Here is an 8,520-nt window from a genome sequence, read left to right as displayed (position 1 = left end):
CCAAGCTTGGGGCCCTCTGTCTCCCCTTTGTCTCGAGCAGGTTGGGTGTCAAACGCACAAGCCCTTCATAACCCTCTTTTCCTTTAACCCCTACGACCTGCGAGGCAGCTACTGTCACTGTTTCCGTTTAACAGAAGTGGAAATCAAGACGCGGAGGTGAGGACGCTTGTCCAAGGTGACACCGATGGCGAATGAGGACGCCAGGCTCCAGAGCCGCATCCCGCTGACTCCAGAGCCTCCGCCTTGATCCACTTTGTTGCCATCTCGAAGCCAAACCAAGCTGGGTTTGCCTGGGAACCAGCTCTCGTAATTATCGTTGGAGACGTGGGGAGACACGAGACTTGCAACGTTTCTCCGTTCCTTTTTGGATCAGCCCCACTTTCCTTCCGTCCTGGCCCTGGCCCGGGTTTTGCCCACTAAGGCTGTCTCTTCACCTCGTCACTAGACAAGCTCTCGGGTCCAAGCCACCTGCAGACCCTGCTGTCAGCTCTTCGTTCTCGGGGCTCTGAAAGGCCGACCCGGAAGAGGCCCCGGAGACTCTGCCTGGGAGAGTCTTTCGGTCTGTTTCCGCTCTGGTTACCGTGATGGCTGTTTACACGGCCTTCGCGGATCATCCCTCAGGTTCTTGTAGAGAATCTGAATCCTTCTCCTTTCATCTACATCCCCTTACCTCTGCAACGCCTGAGGCCACCGGGGGGGACGGTGGGTGCTGAGCAGAGGCCTGGTGTTTCCCTGCCGGAGAAGCCCCTCACCACGCCTTCAGTTCAGACGACCGTGTGCGGGACAGGCGGACGGCAAGAGCCAGGCTGACAGCCGAGAGCTCGGAGGCCCGAGGGCTGCGCCAGGCTGCTTATCTGGCTGCGCCGGCTGAGCGGGGCTGGTGGAGGGGAGATGGCTCACACACAGGCTCGCCTTCTGTCAGGTCTACAAGCCACGACTCCTGTTTTGTCGTCCAGGCTCTGTGCTAGGCTGTGGGCCCCCGGGGCTGAAAAAGAAGAGGTCTGCGAACTTCGGCAGCTCATGGTCGGTGGTGGAGAGATGTACGGGAGGAGGGCAGAAGGTACGGGGTGCCGATTCTGACCGTCGCTCCGAACGGTGCGGGTTTTGCCAGCGAGCTGTGGCCTGTGCTGGACATGTGCTGGGGAGACGTGTGCGCTCGGGAACGGGTACAGCTGCTCTGATAAGGCACCCTTCCCTGTGGGCCAGCAGAGATTTCTTCGGGCACCTGATCTCCTGTCCTTCCTTGCCACCGTGACTCCTCGTAGGATTTGCTCTATTCTTAGGGGAACTCACGCCGGGCAGGTGGTCACAGAACGTGTTGGTAGTGGCATGCCCGACACATTTCTTTTTGGCTCTATTGCAGCGTAACTAACAAATAAAAATGGTGTATATTGAGGGTGTTCGATGTGATGATTTGAAATACAAATGCATCGTGGTATGATGAACAGTCAAGTTAATCAGCACATTCATGACCTCACACGGTACTTTTTTTTTTTTTTTTTAGTGGTCAAAGCACTTGCCATCTACTATCTTAGTAAATTTCAAGTCTACAATACAATATTATCGACTATAATCACAATGCTGTATATTAGATCCCCAGAACCTACTCAGCTTATAACTGGAAGTTTGTACCCTTTGATGAATGTCTTCCTACTTCCTCTACCCCCTGCCTCTGGCAACTACCCTACCACTCTCTGGTTCTAGGTGTGCTGCTTACACATCACACGTATAAATTGAGGCTATGCAGTATTTGTCTATCTCTGACTTTTTTTTCACCTAGCATGATGTCCTCCAGGTTTATTCGTGTTGTTGCAAATGGCAGGATTTCCTTCTCTTTCATGGCTGAATAATATTCCATTGTGTCTATAAAGCACATCTTCTTTATCCATTCATCAGCCGATCGATACTTGGGCTGCTTCCGTATCTTGGCTATTGTGAATGATGCTGCAGTGAACACGGGGGTGCAGATGCCTCTTCGAGATAACTGATTTCATTTCCTTTGGGTAAATACTGAGAAGTGGGATTGCTGGATCTGGGGAATTTCTTTTTTTTTTTTTTTTTTTTTTTAAAGTAAATGCATCTTTATTGGGACTTTGCCTGGAGTTGCTTATGTGAGAAGCAGCTCAAATGTTAATTGGTACTTGAAATTTGGAAAGATGCCTGTATGGCTTGAGATCTGGAGTGCATACTTCAGCCTTTCTATCTCGGCGCGAGATCTTTTTTTTTTTTTAATTCAAGTTAGTTAACATACAGTGTAATTATGACTTCAGGAGCAGAATTTAGTGATTCATCACTTACACATAACACCCAGTGCTCATCCCAGGAAGTGCCCTTCTTAATGCCCCTTACCCATTTAGCCTATCCCCCCACCCACAACCCCTCGAGCAACCCTCAGTTTGTTCTCTGTATTTAAGAGTCTCTTCTGGTTTGTTTCCCTCTCTGTTTTTATCTTACTTTTGCTTCCCTTCCCCTATGTTTATCTGCTTTGTTTCTTAAATTCCACATGAGTGAAGTCCTATGATTTTTGTCTTTCTCTAATTTCACTTAGCATAATACCCTCCAGTTCCATCCACGTTGTTGCAAATGGCAAGATTTCATTCTTTTTGATCACTGAGTAATACTCCCTTGTATATTACATATACCACATATTCTTTATCCATTCATCAGTCAGTTGTCCTGTATCTTAATATATTTATCATTCCTATTCAGAGAGGGGTTATCTGGCCTCTGGTGCCACTGTTTTCAGGAGCTCTGGAGGATGACAACTTATTTCCTTGAGATGTTTCCTAAAATCATCTCCCCTTCAAATTTTTTTAAGTCTGAAAATTCTATATATATGCTCCAAACTTAGTGACACCATAATGCATAGGCACTCCATTTATTTACATGTTTCCATCTAAAGTTTATGCTAATTCAATCTTTTCAGTCTAGAGGTTTGCAAATAATGTGGGTCAGATCAGGTTTGTTGCTGTGTGGCCCATGGACCAAGAATGGATTTTGCATTTTTATTTTATTGTTTTTATTTTTATCTATTTTTTAAGGTAAGAAATAGAATATTTATTTTATTTTATTTTTATTTTTAATGTATGTTTTATTTTATTTACTTTTTTTGTTTATTTAAATCCAAGTTAGTTACCATATAGTGTAGTATTGGTTTCAGGAGTAGAATTTAGTGTTTCATTACTTACTTATAACACCCAGTGCTCATCCCAACAAGTGCCCTCCTTCATGTCCATCACCCATTTAGCCCATCCCCCCACACATCTCCCCTCCAGCAACCCTCAGTTTGTTCTGTGTATTTAAGAGTCTCTTATGGTTTGCCTCCCTCTCTGTTTTTATTTTTGCTTCCCTTCCCCTATGTTCATCTGTCGTGTCTCTTAAATTCCGCATATGAGTGAAATCATATGATATTTGTCTTTCTCTGACTGAATTATTTTGCTTAGCATAATACACGCCAGTTCCAAGATAGTTCTATTTTTAACTTTTCGAGGAACCTCCATACTGTTTTCCACAGTGGCTGCACCAGTGTGCATTCCCTTTTCTCCACATCTTCGCCAACACTCATTGTCTCTCGTCTTTTTTGATAATTCAAAAACATCCTGAGGTGTGAGGTATCTCTGTGGTTTTGATTTGCATTTTCCTGATGATTAGTGACATTTCATATACCCGTTGTCCATTTGTATGTCTTCTTTAGAAAAATGTTTGTTCAGGCCCTTTGCTTATTTTTTGAAGGTTTTTTGTTTGTTTTGGTATTGAGTTGTAGGAGTTCCTTATATATTTTAGATATTAACCCCTTATCAGATATAGTTTGCAAAAATTATCTCCCATTCTATAGGTTGTCTTTTCATTTTGTTAATTGTTTTCTTCCTTGTGTTTGGTATGCTTTTCTTTCAGGTCTGGACTTGGTTGAGCCTGATAATGGAAGGAGACATGAGGAACAGGTAGCCTTTCGCTATTCAAATAATATATTTTTAAAATTGTATCTTTGAGAGCCGTAGGTACTCTTTCAACCTCTGTATGCCCTTTCTGGTCTTAGTGTGCTGGAAGGGGCTCCAGGCTCATCAACAGCCAGATGAGGAAAGGGAGGGATCATTTGCTTCTCTCTAGGAATTTCTTCTCCCCAGTGATCAAAATTTTTCATGGTTTCCTCATTTGAGCCTGTTTTGTGTGTGTGTGTGTGTGTGTGTGTGTGTGTGTGTGTGTGTGTGTATTTGCTTTTGTTTATTGCTTCTGGAAATACACAGGTAGTAAGACACAGGTACCACCCTAGATTGCTTTCCAGGGTCATTGGGAAGAAAGACATGACTATGGGTAAACTGTGGGACTTAGCGATAAATGCTGTCCTGAAGCCTTGAATGAAGTGTTACTGTGGCATCTTGTTCACGCCACGCCCTCTAGAAATACCCCGCACTTAGAAAACTCCTAGTCTTCATTTCAGACTCTGTTAAAAAATCACCCCCTCTGTGAAATCCCCTTGATTACTGCATGAACCGTTGGTTATTTTATCCTTGGTGCCTGGGAGGACTTCATTCAGTCTTCCAAGATAGTACTTATAGCCGTGTCTTACAATTTGTTCATGTTCAGGTATTTCTAGCAAGTCTATGAGGCAATATAGGGCAGGGCTTGTATCTTATCGTCTGAGAACTCAGACACTCCATGGGGGGAATGTATGTGTAGCATTCTGCAGAAAACATTTCTCCAGAGACCACTAGCATTTCCACCATGGCTTCTGAGATCTTAACTGCTTTAGCCCAAGAACTACTCAGAGCCAGTGATGGCCATGGGTTTGGTAACTAAAATTTTCCAGTGATTATTTGAGCCATGTTATGTGGCCTTGAGGACCAAGGATCAGAGTTCATTATTTGAGTTTTGAGATTTGCAATCCTGGATATTATATATATATATTATATAATTATATATATAATATAATTATATATATTATATATATATTATATAATTATATATATAATTATATATATATATTAACATTTAGTAATTTTTTGAGAGACAGAGACAGAGTGTGAGCGGGGGAAGGCCAGAGAGAGAGAGGGAGACACAGAATCAGAAGCAGACCCCAGGCTCTGAGCCATTAGCACAGAGCCTGACGCAGGGATCGAACCCACAAACAGTGAGATCATGACCTGAGCCGAAGTCAGACGCTCAACCGACTGAGCCACCCAGGCGCCCCTCTATTTATTTATTTTTAAGTAGAAAGATTTTAATGGAACCGAGTAGATGGCTACTTGAGCAGGGAGAAGCTCAATAGATGATACTGAGAAAAGTGATCATTTGGTAGAATGCGTTCTATGCATCTTTGTGTGTATATAAGGCACACACAGTTCAAACCACTACTGAGGAATAGAAACTTCAGCTTTCTCACCAAATAACGTAAGAAATGCAGTTAGAAGCCTCCACATGACTTTCTCCTTTGTGGATCCTGGCAGTGTGTTACAGTCAAACATATATACAAGGTTCAACCCGATTTGTCTGCATAATATTCTGGCCTTGGTTTAGATGGGTGGTTCTCAGTGGGGGAAGTGCTGCCCCCTAGGGTCGCTTTGGGAAATAGAGAGGATGGTTTTGGTGTCACAGCGATCGGAGGTTACTGTTGGCTCAGTGGGCACGTGCTAGGGACATCAGACTTCCCTGTAGTGCGTGGATAGTCCCACAGAATGAATCTTCCTCCTGCTTGACTCCTGAATTCTGGCCGAACATTCACATAGACGAAAAACCCATTTATAATGATCCAAGTCTGGAAGTTAACTTTGTTTTCAATACAGATGCTTCAATCACAAAGGTCTTTTTTGGGTGCACTTTAAATACACTCTCCCAGGAATGCAACTTCCATGTTATTGAAGAAAGATTGCCTTTTGATTGGTTTGCACATTTTACCCAGGGTCGTTCCCCATTTTGGAAATGTGCCATTGATGGCATTGCTGGTTATGGTGTTTCAGCCACTGATGGACATACCTCTATCCTTCTGCATTTGGAGCTATGGCAGCCATGCCGACTCCATGAACTTGTACTAAGATACTTTGATAGCCATGATTTCAAGATGTCAGCATAAGGAAAAAATGCCTGTAATGTTTGTTGAGTATTTTGTTATTGCTCTTAAGTCCATACTGATTCATGAGAAGTACGTTCAAGCATTTGATGATTTCATTTATCTTTTAATGTAGTTGTGTCAGAAATACATATATGTTGAAATTCACTTAATTTCATTATAGCCTTATTTTCTTTTTTAATGTTAGAGCATTAAGTTTTTTTTTCTTTTTGCAATTATGTACGGTGGCTCATACTGTGAATTTTCAGTGCAAAATGTTTATGTTTACTATAAAAATGGACTGGCAGGATTGACAATGACAGATTTCAACAAATGAGGGGCAGCTGGGACACAGGAAAGGCTGATCTTCTGAGTAGAGTAAGAAATGACATCCAACTGGATCTCTGGGGGCTATTGAAAGTTTAAAGTCAGAAACTTGTAGGGTAGAAAATTGGAAGGAGTTGACATCTTTAGTAATACCAATGTTAGGCACTTTCACTGTTCTGGATACGTAGCTGAGAAATGTGCCTTTTTATGGCCTCTCACTTAGGTTGTAGGCACGCCGTTATCCTCACTGGTAGCCCTGAGGTCTGCCCCAGACGACACTGGCCACGGGGCAGAGCCCACGTTGGAATCCGTGTTTGTCACCTACAGAGCCTTCCCTCTTCACTGTATAGAGTTTAGTCTGCAGAAAAGAAACTTGAACTCATCTTGGCAGCTCCTGGACAGGGTCTCTGCTGGATGACTTGGTGGGGGGGCACCTGACAAGCTTTGGGGTTTGCACTTCTGTCTGCCCCCAGCCGTGGCTGCGATCTATAGGAAGGCTGGCCTGGGTGGGCATTTAAGAAGGGTGTATTTCCTCTTCCACAGGCCTGTTGCCTTTCTTGAAGACATCTGGGGGGCATATTCATTTTGAAATATTTTACACGTGGGCCATATTTCAGCAGTTAAATAACATGAGTACCTTCAGAATGTAGAATTGGGGCTAAAACCTGGAGTTCTGTATCAGAGCTGACCTGAACACAGGAAATACGTATTTTATGATGGTTAATAGACCATCAACTAATAGCTGTTATTAGTATGAAAAGTTTTTGTTAGTTATAATAAATAGACTACTCAACATTGCTCTATCTTGCATGATTCCTTCCAGATGGAGTTAGTGACTTGGGGGAGTGACTCACTTTCTGTTTGCAGCTGGTTGGTTACATGTCCCTTAGGTTTCAGTGGGGATGTGATGGGTCTGGGGGCACAGTTGGTGAGAATAGGAGTCCTCGGGGATCTGTGGAAAGTACCTGAGCATTGGCAAAATCAGAGCCTACACCTGGCTGCTGCTATCAGCTGGGGCCACTTTGGAGGCACCGGCCCCTCAGCCAGGGGAGACTTTAGGAAAAGACCTAAGGAAGATCTTCCTTGACTCCAGAGAAACCGCTGAATGGCCTCATCAGGAGAAGTCTGGTGGTGTTGTGTTGGGAGTCATATCCTCATTGGTATGTATTTATATCCTCCACGAAGAGGCTGTGCGGCATAGTGACTCAGTGGGCTCTGGAGACAGGTGGTTGTTTTCAAGGTGCGTAAGCCCAGGTAAGGTGCCTAAACGCTCTTTGCCTTGGTTTCCCTTCTCAAAATGAGGATCAGGTGCACCTGGGTGGCTCAGTCAGTTAAGCGTGTGACTCTTGGTTTTGGCCCAGGTCACGATCTCATGGTTTCGTGAGTTTGCGCTCCGCGTCGGCTTGCTGGGGATTCCCTCTCCTCTCTCTGCCCCTTCCCTGCCCGCACTGTCTCTTTCTCAGGTACGTAAATAAACTAAAAAAATAAAAATAAAAAAAGGAGAAAGTGGAGCTATCTCATAGGTTACTTGTTGGATTAAATGAGATAGTTTATGTACGTTGCTTAGTAGGTGTCTATTGACTAGTAGATGCCACACTGAGCACATGGTATGTGCTTAATAAATGTTAAATGGTTTTATTATTCTTCATTTGAAAATGGAGATAATAAAAGGCCCTACCTCACAGAACTTTTGTGAGGATTATATATATATATAAAGTGACCAGGATGGTGCTTGCCATATTGTAAGCAATAAGTGTTAGTTATTGTTATTAATAATGTTATTATTACCATCTTGAGGGAATCACTAAATTTTAAGATTCCAGCACAGTAGCAAATTTAAAAACTGCTCCGATTTAAATATTTTCATACTAATACCATGTGTTCTGATATTTGATTTGCTAAACATATGACAGTGACATGTTGTATAGGACACCTTTGCCACTCTAATGACAGCACTCAAAAACTCCCCTGTTGCTGCCCATCAGTGTTCCGGTGGAGTTGTCTTTGAATATATGGCTTTCTTTAAGGATCAAAATAAATGGGGGTGTCCATTGCTAAAGTATACTTGACTCTCTGAGATATTTATGAGAAGTGGGCACTGGCTGTGTGTGTGTGTGTGTGTGTGTGTGTGTGTGTGTGTGTGTGTGTGT

The sequence above is a fragment of the Herpailurus yagouaroundi genome, unplaced genomic scaffold (genome assembly GCF_014898765.1).
Source record: "Herpailurus yagouaroundi ecotype Mexico unplaced genomic scaffold, PumYag 195, whole genome shotgun sequence".
In the NCBI taxonomy this organism is placed as follows: domain Eukaryota; kingdom Metazoa; phylum Chordata; class Mammalia; order Carnivora; family Felidae; genus Herpailurus; species Herpailurus yagouaroundi.
This window is presented reverse-complemented; position numbering follows the sequence as displayed.